At 44.6% G+C, this 14,218-nt stretch overlaps 1 protein-coding gene and 1 long non-coding RNA gene across 2 annotated transcripts in view; one reads left to right on the top strand and one right to left on the bottom strand.

Moving 5' to 3' along the window:
- Prkce (protein kinase C epsilon) overlaps positions 1 to 14,218 on the top strand; it is a 487,170-nt gene that overhangs the window by 96,050 nt on the left and 376,902 nt on the right. The gene's annotated exons all lie outside the window — the stretch shown is intronic.
- On the bottom strand, positions 10,671 to 13,183 carry LOC114092042 (uncharacterized). The gene is made up of 4 exons (XR_003582606.3): positions 12,976 to 13,183; positions 12,836 to 12,889; positions 11,572 to 11,701; positions 10,671 to 11,117 (listed from the first exon to the last, which is right to left on the bottom strand). It is a non-coding gene; the product is annotated as an uncharacterized lncRNA (long non-coding RNA).

A 14,218-nucleotide genomic window follows, 5' to 3' on the forward strand; every position in this document is an offset into this window, starting at 1 on the left:
CCAGAGAAGTCCCCGAGGTGCCTCAGGAGAGACTGGATAAATACTCTATGGAATATCGGAAGAAACTATGGGTCTCACAATAATTATGTTGAGTGAAAAGAGCCAGAGCAAAAAAGAAGACAAACTGCATAGTTCTACTCATACAAAGTTCTGGAAAAAGCAAAACTCATCTAGAGTGACAGAAAAGAAAACAGCGGTTGCTGTGAGATGGGCGGGAGTGGGGGGTGATAAAGGCCTCTGAGGAAACTTCTGGGGCTGAAGAAAATGGTCACACTCTTGATTGTGGCGAGGGCTTCACAAATGCCAACGTGTAGCAGAACTTTCCAGATTTACTCTTTAAATGGGCTCGATTCATTATGGGTTCATTCTGCCTTAATAAAACTGTTAGAAATAAATAAAACTTTATTGGGAGATAAAAGTTGATTGGAAGAGTCAGTGTGGGTCAATTAAAAAAGTCCATTATTGGGAAGCTATTACAGTTGTTCCTTGGTAGCCTCAGGAATTTGGTTCTAGGAACCCCACCCAAGAGTCCCCAAATCTTAAGAGGATCAAGTCCCATGCATGGAGTAGCCTTTGCATGTAATTTTAGTACATTCTCTCACCAATTTAAAGCATCTCTAGGTTGCTTATAAGACCTAATACAACAAAAGTGCAGCCTCCCTAGTTGTTATACTATATTGTTTAGGCAATTTTGACAAGAAGAATAAAATGATTTAAAACTTTTTTTCATCTGCTCAGTACAGATGAAAAAAAGTTTTAAATCATTTGAATCCATGGAGGAGAAAAACCAGCCTCAAGGAGCTTGGAATGGCTGGGACAGTCCACCATTAAAATGGAACATAATTCAGGAGGGCCTTAATGGAGTCGGATCCTGGAGAAAAACAAAACTGTCATTGAGGACTAGTCAGGGACCTCGGAGGTGGATGTGGGATCAGAGGTGAACTTCGCACTGAGTGGTGAGAATGTCGAACAGTGAAGTGCCAAATGAGTGAGGGCTAAGAGTGGCCAACTGTGTCAAAGAACAAGTGAGGGGCTGGTGCAGAGGTTGAGGGTGACAAGGGCTAATGTGGACAACAAAGGCTGGATGGGTGGGTGGTCACACTGCCTGGCTGCGTGTGCTGGCAATACAACTCAGGAACTGGGCAGCCTTTGGACAAATTAACCTAACATCCCTGTTGCTATGACAAAATATCTGAGATCAAATAATTTATAAACAATGGAAGTTTATTTGGCTTTAAATTCTAGAGTCTGGAAAGTCCAAGAGCATGCCATTGCCATCTGCTCAGCCCTGGGTGAGGCCTTCTTGGGGCATTGTAACATGGTGGAGGGCCTGTCATGGTGAGACAGCAAGAGTGCTAGCTCGGGTCTCTCTTCCTCTTCTTTTAAAGTCACTAATGCCATGGGGGGCCCACCCTCAAGACCTCATCTAATCCTAATTTGCTCCCAAAAGTGCCACCTCTACATGTTATTAACATTTGAACTGCATTCAAGCCATAGCAGCCAGTGTTTTCTAACCTGAACCCTCCCACCTCCTAACTATTAATAATAGCTTTGTTGAGGTACAATTCCCATGCCATACAATCCACCTGTTGAAAATGGACAGTTCTATGGTTTCTAATATATTCATAAAGTTGTGCAATCGTCATGACTATGAGTTTAAAAAACGTTTTCATTTTATCAGTCTAACAAGAAGCCTCATACCATTCATGTTAACTCAGATTTCCCCCTCCCCCCAGCCCCTGTCAACCAACAACATATTTTCCATCTCCATGGATCTGCCCATTCTGGACATTTTATATAAATGGTTTCATGCAATATGAGGCTTTTGTATCTGGCTGCTGTGTATTGTTTTTTAGGTCTACCCATGTCATACTATGTGTCAAGAGAGCTCAGGCCTTTTCTGTGGCTGAGTAATACTCCAATGTATCAGACATAACACATTTACTTTGTTAGTGGATGGGCAGTTAAGATGTTTGTACCCTTGGTCTATTATGAATAATTCTGCTATGAATATGCATATGCAAGTCTTTGTCCTCTCCCCTTTTTGGGGGGTATCAGGGAATGAACTCAAGAGCACTCAACCACTGCCCCACATCCCCAGCCCTATTTTGTATTTTATTTAGAGACAGGGTCTCACTGAGTTGCTTAGCACCTCTCCATTGCTGAGGCTGGCTTGGAACTCACGATCCTCCTGCCTCAGCCTCCTGAGCTGCTGGGATTCTAGGCATGCACCACCACATCCAGCTGTCCTCCCCTGTTTTTAATCTACCTTTTGAGAGTTTTAAAATCCACCTTTTATATAAAATTTCTATAAAAATCTACCTTTTGAGAGTTGAGCATTTCGTGCCTCCCACGTGTTGTTTGAAGATCACAGAGTAAACTCCACTGTTTAAAAGTAACTTTGACTATGACTCTCCAGACCCTCCCTCTCTGCGTCAGGGCACTGTGCTGTCTCCTGCCCCTACCCTACACTGAGAATCCCCGATCTAGACATATGCAGGAAAAGAACATGCTAGAACAAGGCAACGTCAATAAATGACAAATGAGTGGGACGTGGGGTCATCATTTTAATGTGTCATGAGCTGGTCTGCTTTGAAAGGGAGTCGGCTGCAGGTCCTGTGCATAAGGAGCGCATTAGGCTGAGGGGGCTTGGAGGCTGGGCGCAGAGCTGACACATGTGTCAGAAGAGGAGCCAGCCAGATGGCTCTGATTTATCCGTGTCAGCTCAGGGCTGGGGAAGTGCTCGGCTGGGCTGCAGCGATGCGGCCAGGCTTCCTGTAGCAACCATCCCTTGGCAGACTGGGCCTCTCCCCTCACACCTGAGCTCCTGGGGGAGGCCAGGGTGGCAGTGGCTGGGAGGTGCCAGTGGTTCCTCGAATTCAGCAATTAGCAGCATCTCTTTAAGCGCACACTGCTTCATTCTAATCCGAAATGTCAGTTATTACCCTCTTCTGATTTAAGTATAGAAGCGCCTCAGTTATGATCTCGGGAATAAGACAGAAATAGCTGGTGGGTGCTGGTGAGTAATCTTCTAAAAGCATTTGCAGGGATCATCCTTTGTCATGCTGTCACGTGCTGTTTGAGTGAATGCTCCCGAGCCCGGCATTTAGAGTGGGGGGTGGGCTGTGGAGTGGTGACGCTTCTTAGGGAAATCCTGGGTTCAGATTCCCCACAGTTTCTGTTCAGGGTCATCCAGAAGCACGTGCTGTTTTGGAGTCCCTAATGAGTGGCTGTGGTTAGATCTTGTGGGAGCTCCTGAAGGCACCGGAGCAGCCCTGGCGTCTCAGCTTAGGTGCTGGTTGGAAGGAGCAACAGCTGCGTACAGAGGGTGCATTTGAGGGTGTTGCAGGAAAGGGCTTCAAGAGTGGCTGGAATCAGAGGAGCGAGAGATGTCTGGGGGCTGCAGGGATCTGGGAGGGTATCCTAGAGAAAGTGTGAAGTGTGAAGATAGTAGGGGTAGAACATTTTGCTTTTACTGGATTCTCAGCCTGCTTTTGTCTACCCAGGATGGAGGCTACTCTTGCCAACCGCCTTGTACAATAAAATCAGAAAACATAAATAGAAAATTGAGGTCACAGAAAGAAAGAAATTGGCTCATGGAGTTGTTCTCGTTGAGCACTGGATTTGGTCTGTGCTTGAGGGCAGCGGGGACGAAATGAAAATCAGGTTAATTATTCAGATTTCTTGATCAGAAAGGGAAAAGTCTGCCAGCTCCTTAGGGGAGGCAAAGTTCTTCCTGGCACATGTTTCTAAAATCATTTTCCCATGTGGGAGTTTACTTAAAGGACACAGTGGCACAATAACTATGGACCCATCAACAACAAAAGCCTTTAGAAATGTGGGAGGTTGGACACCAAGGTGTGACACAATGAAGGTGATTTGGTCAGTGGCTAAGCTGGCAGGATCCAGTTGTGTGGCTTTTGGCAGCTCCGACTTGATGGAAAACGAACTCAGAAGCATTTGCCAGAAGACAGGGGACATGTTCCCGATGGAGCAGAACGTAGAGAAGGGAGACTGCCCTGGCCCTGGTGAGATTACACCCGGGGAAAGGATGTGGATGGTCCCCTCCTGCTGAGTTTCCACTCTGTATCCTATAATTACCCTGTCTGTGTATTGGATTTGGTACCGAGTGTCCTGGCTTCCAGAGCCAAAAAGGAAACACACATCTGATACCAGCATCCCAAACTGGCCTTGCCTCTATTGACAGCACCCTGTAGCACACAATTCTTGGTCTCTATGAACTGAGGCATCACAGCACCTACTCTTATCCCTGAAAAATTCTCAAGCACTTTGAAAGCTAAAAAGGATAATTTTACTTAAAAAAAAAAATCAGGATGGATTACCTACTAGCAGGCTGGTTTTGCAACTACTATCATAGCTGCCATTTGTTGATTATGTCCTCCGTCCCAAGCGCTTTTCCTCCATTGTAGTTATGTCCTTCTCATAAGAACCTCCAGAAGTATGTCCTGTTATCATCTGAATTTCACTGGGGAGGCTGGGGCTGGTGGAGATTTAGATATGCTCTCAAGCTCCCAGACTGAAGGAGACTTCTAGCTGCCTCCCCACTGTTAGGTCTGATGGGCTCGGACTTGGCTTCCAGTCTACTCTCTAGCCATGGATCTCTTCTTCCTTCTCATGCTCTCTGTGATGGCCTGGGTCTTCTGTTGCAAGCCTGTCCTGTGCCTCCAGCAAGTCCCCAGCCTCTTGTATGAGATAAGCACTTCCCTGTCTGATTTCACACGTTGCTTTGTGTCCTCAGGGTCAGATCATGTTGCATCCTTTCTGCTGGAGCCTGTGCTGTCTGCATTCCATTGTTCTAGTCTAAGAATCATAAAAGCAGAACCCAGGTCTCCCTGTTTTTAAAACCTATTGTACTCTCAGGACCCCCAGGAAATCCCAGATGCTTTGCATCTGGGAGATGCTGCCTAACGGGGGTTGGGGAGGGGTCAAACCCAGTCTGGGTTTCCATCGCAGCCTCTCACCCGAATTCCCTTCCTTGGTGTGCTCCACTCAGGACCTCTACCCTCCAGAGCAGCAGCTGCCATATGCCACTGCTGTTTTATCATATCAAAAATATTTCCAAAGTATTTTAATGTTAACAATACATTTAAAAATCTCACTCTCAGGACTGGGGTCGTAGCTCAGTGGTAGATCACTCGCTTTGCATGTGTGAGGCACTGGGTTCGAATCTCAGCACCACATAAAAATAAATAAATAAGGATACTGTGTCCATCTACAACTAAAAAAAATATTAAAAAAAAATCTCACTCTTAGTAATGGAGGAGGAGGAAGAGGATGGCATTTCGTCCAGTTGTCTTACTTCTGAAGGATTTGGAACTCCTGCTACCTTCATCCACTAGGATCAACATGAATTCATTTCTGTTGGAAGTGATTGTATATCTGGGGATCCTGCCAAATTGGTCCCACTATGTTGGGAAAGCTTGTGACCGATGGAATGATGTCCAGATTTATGCTGAAATCTCTGCTTCTGTTTTGGTCAATTTTATATATATATTTTTTTGCTCCCAGCTGACCTTTGTCACTTGGGAATAGGATGGGATGTGCTGGGTGGTCTCAAACTCACATCCTCAGATGCTTGAAGGAAATTCCCTTTTGGTATATTAGGGCTCTTTTTTATTCTTTGAAGTTTTTAAAGGATCATACTTTCAATGGAATCAAAAAGGCCCCTTATGCCAGGCTCTATCTTGGGGGTAGCCTGGAAAGGCAAGGAAATGGTGGTCTAAAAGATGGACTATGAGTGGCTCCCCTAGGGGCCGGTATATCTGAAGTTGCCTGCGTATCTTCATTTCTTTCATTGACATAATAGTTATCCTTTGTGGAGTGCTCATTTTATGCTGGGTACATAAAGCACATTGAGTGCATTTGCTTATTTAATCTACCCAGAAACCTAACACACAAATATTGGCCCACTTTACAGATAAGAAAGTGGCTGGACCAGAATGGGAACCCTCTGTGCTGTCAGAAGCTGTAATGTTCAGTGTGGCCAAAGTGCAAACTACAGTGCTGGAAGAAAGCTCTGTCCCTTTGAGTCGTTCCTTCTCATTTATCTACTGTAGATTTAGGTGTGCTTTGCCTGGGTCTGTGCATGGGAGGGGTGTTTCCTCCTCAGAAGAGGAATCTTTTCAGCAAACACCAGCAGCAGAGAACAAAGCTTATGTTAAAAAAGCAGGGGCTGAAATGACTTCGTGACACTTCTCATCCTCACCTCCAAACCCAGGCCTCGTGCAGGCTAGCCAAGTGCAGGAAATGGTGGCTTAGGTCACCGTGCATTTCTCCCCGTGAAGTCCATTGCAGACATCCTCGGTGTCATTGATTTCCCCTCTTCTTGAGAGTTGTGAGCATGGAGATTCTGTGATATCCAATCTGGAGGCTGATTCTTCATTCTCCCTGGGTAGAACCATCTCCTGCAGCTTCTGGTACCAGGGCCCCTCTGTTCTCTTGTCGCTGCCCTCCTTCCAGACTTAATGGGCCCTGGAGACAGGAAGGTCAGGGCATCATGTAGTTTAACCCACTCATTTTATTGGGGGGTAGGGAGAGAAGGGAAGCTCTAAAGTCTCTTTTGTGGTAGAGAGAAAGTTAGACATACCCTATTAAGATAATTCTGATGCAAAATGACCAGATTGGGGGGCTTTGTTGCTGGTTTTGGTGGGAACTTTGCAGCACATATAGGATTTTTCCACTTGGATCTGAAGTCCTTTTACTTGATTAGCATTGCATCTCCCCGTTTTGCTTATGTTTCAGGCTGCTTCTGATTTTTAGTACCCAACTACAGAATCTCAAAACTAGAAGGACACATTGATATCCTCAAGTGTGGCCTCTTAGGATTTGGATTATCACTTGAATCATTATCATCATTGTCTAGAAAGGCTTATGGTCACCCACTGGGGTTGAGACCAGTACATCCATTATAGTTCCAGGTGAATGTTGGAGGAACTAAAGAGTCCCTCTACTTCAAGAAGAATTTTCTTTAGTTTGTGTGTGTGTGTGTGTGTGTGTGTGTGTTTTTTCCTCTTTTTTTTTCTTTTGAGTATCTTAAAGCAAAGCTGGTTTAGATAAATGTCAGTAGGTGAATGTGTTAGTCAGCTTTTGGTCATTATAACAATACGCTTGAGATAATTAACCTATAAAGAGAAAAGATTTATTTTGGTTCATAGTTTTCAAGTCCATGATTAGTTGCTTTGAGCAAAGAATCACATTATGGTGGGAGCATCTGTTGGAACAAAGCTGCTTACCTTGTGGTCAGGAGGCAAAAAAAGAGAGTAAGGAGGGGGCTAGGTACCCTTTCAAGGGCACCCCCCGCACCAATGACCTAAAGACCTCTCACTAGGCCCTAACTCTTAAGTTTTCACCATCTCCCAAGAGCACCAATATGGGGACCAAGCCTTTAACACACAGGCCTTTGGGAGACATTCAAGATCCAAACTATAGCAGTGAAAATATTGAGCCCACTTAAGTTAACACTTATGCAATACAGGAGGGGTGGAATTCTAATCCATCTGAGAAAATTCAGACACATGTTTTACTAAAAGCCTGTAAATAAAGACAGAAGATCTTAGTTCAAAGAAAGGAATTATTATAGTTGACAATAAAAGCCTAAATAGGACCTTAATTAAGGATTAGCCAATTAAGTAATTCCTTAATTAATCTGCTAACTGGTTTCTGTTGCAACCAGGGAGTTGCAACAGTCTTTAGCCATGACCTACCTGTACACATAAGTATGAGAATTAATGTCTGCGGCCCAGATATGTGGAGGGTGACAAGCCTGGCCTCAAACCCCAAAGGGAAACCCAGACCTGAGGCAGAGTGAAAGAGGGAGGTGACAGCAGGTTTCAAGCCTCTAAATTTCTCTGTGTCCATTTCCTGTATACTACAGAGTTGAGAAAATTTTGATCTGTTCATTAAATACACCCCTGTAGAAGCAAAGTTAAATTATTTCCATGCCCAGGGCTAAAGATAAAGGTTATTATCATCTTTGGAGTGGAAAGAAATAGTCGTCCATTGTGTTGCCAATGAATGAGACCATATAGTTTTTAAAAATCCATATTGAAATTAACGCATAAAAAGTAGTGTTTGTGATCTTGCTCTCCTGTCACAAATGGTTTGATTTGTATGTCTTAGGGATCTCTGGCATCTCTCAGATCTCTCTTTACCATCAGGAACAGACATGCTGGAGAACCCGGACCCCGCTGGAGCCATGCCTTTTTCCGGTGGCTCTGGCCTGGGGCAGCCCTAAATGCTAGACCCTCAAAACTCATCTGTGCACATGACCTTGTTTTCAAGAAATCATCAAGCTTGGATGGAGGAAATGCCTTTCCCTCCATATGTTCTTAAAGCATGCAAAACTTGAAGAGAAATTTAACATGTGCTTCTAACTAATTTTTACTTAATTCTTCAGTGTTTGCTTTCTTTTTTAAAGAAGATTCCATGTGATGAGAAAACCTGGGACTCAAGCTTTCTGAAGAGGGTTTCTGTTTTTTGGGGGGCGGTGGGGTGGGGATTTGAATTCAGGGACACTTGACCACTGAGCCACACCCCCAGCCCTATTTTGTATTTTATTTAAACACAGGGTCTTGCTGAGTAGCTTTAGTACCTCACTTTTGCTAAAGCTGGCTTTGAACTTGGAATCTTTCTGCCTCAGCCTCCCGAGCTGCTGGGATTACAGGCATGTGCAACCAAGCCTAGCTCTGAAAATGGTTTCTTGATAACACATACAAAATAATGTGTGGCCAAAGCCTGTGGAGCATGCAGATTTGTAAGGCGTGAATCCTGGATGGAGTTCTGAGGGGATGCTTCATTTGGACCCCCTGGTGCATGAAAGTCATAGGGTCACCATCTCCAAAGCCCCTCATTCTTAAATGTCACCCTCTCCCTGCGAGGCGGGTGTGTGGTGCAGCTATACCCTTTGTGGTTGCTTCCCAAGGTCTTCATTCAGTTTCACATATTTCTCTCCAAAATGCTATCATTCTTTTTCACTTCTTTCTTGTTCTTCCCCCTTTCGCCTTTCATTTTGGGAAGAGGGTTTAGGAAAAGAGGTTAAGTATCTTGGCCGAAATTCTGATGGTGCTAGAAATAGAACTCTAGATGGTTGACCCTCACACCCCAGGCCCAAGAAGAGACCACCCAGCAGGACTTTAGTGCTGCCCCCAGAGATGCTTCCCAGAACTGGGTTCCCAGAGTTTGACTTCTAGAAACAGAGCATTAATGTACGGAAGGGGATTTCCCCTTCTTCTTGAATCCCACTTCACTCAGAAGGGCCTGTCCAAGTTTAGGGAAGGGAATGGCACTGGGTGGCTGTGGGTTGAAGAAAGAACTAATTCTGTAATTCCAGAAGTTGGTTCCAACCTGAGCCCCCTACTACCCCTACCTCCAGGTAACAACTAGGACAGTTAAAAGAACTCCTGGAGACAGGAGAGAGATTTCAGGGGTCTGGCAAACACAGCAGTTCCCTGTGTTGCTGGCAGGTGCCCAAGTTTAATCTGTGTTTATGGGAATTTGCAGGGTTGAGCTGTGGTGGATGGAAATACAGGTCTGTAGGCTCCATCGTCAATTAAGTTTCCTGCTCATCCAAAAACTTCAGGCCAAGATAATCAAGCAGGCGAAGGGAAAAGAGCAGATTATTTACTAATGCAAAGGACTTGGATAAATGTGTCATTACCTTTTTGGTTCTGAGTGCTGTGCAAACCTCTGCTTGTGATCCTGAAGGAAGACTCTGAGTGAGAAACCAGTCTAGCACTTTCTCCCTGGAGTAAGAAAGTTCTGTGATCTCATATTGGTTGGTTTTATTCTTTTTTTTTTTTTTATCTCTCTCTCAACACAAAGACCTTTTAGTTTTCTTTTGGTAAGACCAGGAACACTCCTAGAGGATCAATGGAATTAAAGGTGAAGAGAGAACTGTGAGAGGTAAATCACAGTAAGACCAAAGAAGAACCTCAGGTGTAGCTGGTTAACCGACAACAGTAAATCGCGGAGGAAATGTTAGACCCTAGGATGGCCTGTGGGAGGGGGGTACTTTTTATTTAGGGTGGATAGCATTTGGTGATCTTCTAGAATCATATTCCACAGGTGTCACTGTTATTCAAGTTCCTAGGGGTGGGACAAAAGAAAAAAGCCTAACATCCTGTGGGAACATTGGGGGAAGTGGCACTGCTATGCCCTGCTTTTGTCTTTGGATTTGCTTTCCATGCAAATGTGCTTTTTACTTTGAAGGGATCTGGGTAAATAATTATTACAAAAATTAGCTGGAGGCAACAGCTTTCTCAAGTATTCTCTTTCTGAAAGGAGGGTGGAGAGGAATGAGCCCAACCCTCTACCTGAGGACATTTCTGTTCTCTGTAACTGTTTTTTAAAAAAGGAACAAGAAAGTAAAGAGTCTACACAGCAATGTCTCTCTTTAACCAACCTTCTCATGTGCAATTTCAAGTGCTTTCAGAATTTGGAAGAGTGTTTATTTCAGAGCTATGCGTTGTCTCAGCAGGCTTATTTTGCTTATCCCAAAGTCTGGATATTCCTGCCTCTTCTCATTCCAAGGGCGTTTATGTAGAGTGTGTGTAATCAACCAGGTTCTCAATGCAGAGAGTTTAAATAGGAAGACTTGCGTTTGGCCCTTCTGATACTGAAGTCTATGCAGACAGAAGAATTTTATAATCTGAGACCTTCAAACGACAGGGCATACTTTTATTGTCCCCAAGTTTGATTAAGACTCAAATGAACAGCCTTACAGAGAATGTGTCTTTGCTCTCAACAGAACTTCTGTGGACTCATCCACTATAGCATGGGTGACCACTGGAAGGGTCCATGTGTTGGATTCCTTCATGGGATGGTTTTACTGGAGGAGGACTTAGGGCTTTATTTTTAGGAGTTGAAGGACCTCTCTTAGCCTCTGTGCCCCAGGTGTGTGTCTCCCAGATCGTGGTGAACTTCAAACAACAAGGGATAGGAAAATTTTGTGAAAATAAAACAAAACAAAACAAAAACAAAAACACACCTCCAACAACAAAACTTGGCCTGGTATCAAAGCAGAGGAGTTAAAACTCCAAGTGACAAGTCTCCAGAAGCTTTTTGGAGGAAACCCGTTTCTTGGAAGGGGTGCCAGTGCCCTGGTGAGAAGCAAACACACTGGTCAGGCCTGGTGGATGGTTACCCAAAGCCAGATGACCTAGATCACAGAGGAGGAACTCTGACCTGGCTCAGCTTTTCACACCTTTCTCAACCAGATGTTTTCTGATGGGTGGACATGACCTCTCAGGAAATTTCACAATTTTTGGTAGTGGAAAGAAGTCAAAAGAATTTAGAACCTCCAAAAGCTTGTTACATTGCTAAATGTACATTTGGGGAATGCTTTTCTTTCTTTGCCCTCTCCTGGCCTGACTCTAATTATCTACAGAAACATCTGATTAACTCCAAATGACACGGCCTATGTATGAGTCCCATGGGGACGAGTTTTGGAAGGAACTTTCCAGAACCATATCACATTTCATTAGTTGGGCTCCTGCTTTCATGGCACTATCCGACTTTGGTTGGGAAATGAGAGACATTTTAGCTTTTCCTTACCTCTTTTCTTCCACAAAAGCATAAGTCACTGATAGTTGGCTAGAGGTTAGGAGGACAGGAGGGACACTCAGGGCTGAGGATGTGGTATTAACTGGTTCTTTATCTTCTCACCTGTAGCTCCTTCCCTTCCCTGAATAATCAGCCAAAAAGACAGGTGTGAAAACGGATGCTGAGCAATTATGGTCCTTGCCCTCTCTGTTTACCCAGATCTTCTGTGTCCTTCACATGTCAGATCAAGGAAAACCCATTTCCAACTCTAGTTATCTGTCCCTTCTCTTAATAGCTCCAGCAATTACATTATTTACCATGTAGTTTAACACAAGTTTTATACGTAATATTGCTACTATTTCATATATCCAAATGTTAGATCTATACCTCAGCCACGGAGGCCCAGAGCAGATAAGCTGTCTTTGTGTGTCCATGAGGCAAGAACCGTCTTAGCCACAGATACTCATCAATTATCTGATCATAACGCCGCTGACACATTTGTCTCCCCAAAACCTGATTTCGGTACTTGGCAGATCCTGAGCAATTTTGGCAGCTGAGCTGTGGGACAAGACTTAAGTTATTTGTTCCCATTTATTGGTGAACTGAGCAGTCCATCCAAATTTAAAATTCTCTAATCAGATTAGCTCATTTTTAATCACCCGGAGTCTGGCAGGGTTTGCTCTGTGTGGGAGCTGGCAAGGCTCGACGGTTGCATTGACTTCCTTTGTGTACTCTTGATGAAGGTCTTTTCATCCTCGCCCACCTTGTGCTTTAAAAACTGAGTCAAGCTATGTCTCAAGGAGCTTTTTCTACCCTTCCTTTTTTCTTCTACCCCTTTTGTTAGGTCTGATGGCTTTACAGCCATGCTGCCTGACCTTTGCCAGGGTTAGGAGGAGTATATTTGCATGTGTGTATCCTTGTGCTTAGGTATACATGTGTATACACACACGTACATGTTTTTGCATGCATATTTAAGTATTGTGCACACTCATGCACAATTGTTGATGCATGATCTGAGTGATGGCATCGTGTCTGACTAGGCAAAGTAAAAATCTAGCCTCTATCTATCTATCCATCTATCTATCTATCTTTTGATGTTGGAGATTGAACCCAGGATGCTTTGCCACTGAGCTACATCCCTACCCCTTTTTATTTTTTATTTTGAGACCAGGTCTCACTAAGTCACAGAGGCTGGCCTTGAACTTGTGATCCTCCTGCCTCAGCCTCCTGAGTCCCTGGGATACAGGCATACACCACCATCCCTGGCAAAACTTACCATTTTCATCCAGAGACTATAGTTTATTTCTCACTGCCATTAAGTTTGTTTAACCTGTGAAACAGAAATAAATTATTTTCTCTTGTACAGGTGTGTTAGTCAAGTTTCCATCACTAAAATGAAATGCTTAAAATAATTACCTTATAAAGAGAAAGGTTTATTTTGGCCCAGAATTTTTGGGGCTTCCAGTCCATGAGTAGGCAGACCCGTTGCTTTTAGGCTTCTCTTGGGCCTGCTGGATGGCAATAACAGGAGTGTTGGCAGAGAAAACTGCTCACTCACTGGCAGGAAGTGAAACAGGAAGAAGAACAAGTCAGGGTCCCACAGTCCCCTTCAAGTCACACCGACTTAAGGACCTCCCACTAGGTTCTACCTTCCAAAGGTTCCACCACCTCCCAACAGCACTACTCTGGGGACCAAGCCTTTTTACACATGGGCCTTTTGGGACGTCCAACACCAAACTGTAGCAATAGGCATTGGCCATTTTGCCTTTAGCATGACGTTTGCCTTCTCTGCTCACGTATTTTGCTGTGCTTTGTTTCTTGAGATCTCACCTAGGGTCCAGGATCAAACAGATGCAGGTTGCTGAGTGCTAATATTGTCTTCAAATGCTCAAATTCCAGCACCCTGGTAAAATGGTGGGAAGTGTGAGGCGGGCCCTTCTGAGGACAGCTAGGCAGAAACATGTATGATTTGCAGTCTCCCGTGGCGCCTAGCCCTTGCCAGGGTGCAGTGGGCACATACTTACTCTGTACCCACTCACACACACCATTCCTGGATACCCAGGTAATTCACACACTTGCGACAAAGGATTCTCAATTCTGCCAAGAGTAGGATTGTAAAACTCTCTTTCCAATATTCCACAGGAAGCACTCTTCTGTGCCTTGTCCCCTTGCTTAGGTGGTAGTGGATGCTATTGGAGCAGCCTAAGTGAGCCCTGATCCCCCTCTCAGAGACTGCAGTAGCTGTGGGCAATGTTTGGCTGCCCATTCCCTCCACGGAGTTACGCCTCTTCCTGGGTCAAGCTCAGAGCGTTTGGGACAATCTGGAGTTACTATACGGATGCACCGGGAAGGTGGAAGTCATGCTTCCTCTGTCTGAAACACAACACTGGCTGTGTGGCTTCTTTATTTTCGGGGCATGGCGTTACTCTTTTGTTACAAAAGTACAAATGTGGCCAGCTTTGCATGTTCATGAAGATCATAGTTTTGGAGCTGGGTTCTGAGACATCAGACACAGGGCGTCCCTTGTGCTACGTTCCTGGGGCTTGCAGAATGACGACTATTTTCCCCGCGGCCTGAGTACTGCTCAGGCTTCGTACCTTCACAGGAGGACCAGGCAGCGCACAGCATGGTACTTGCCTCCAAAACCACAAAAACACCC

Source organism: Marmota flaviventris, chromosome 14 (genome assembly GCF_047511675.1).
Source record: "Marmota flaviventris isolate mMarFla1 chromosome 14, mMarFla1.hap1, whole genome shotgun sequence".
Lineage (NCBI taxonomy): Eukaryota > Metazoa > Chordata > Mammalia > Rodentia > Sciuridae > Marmota > Marmota flaviventris.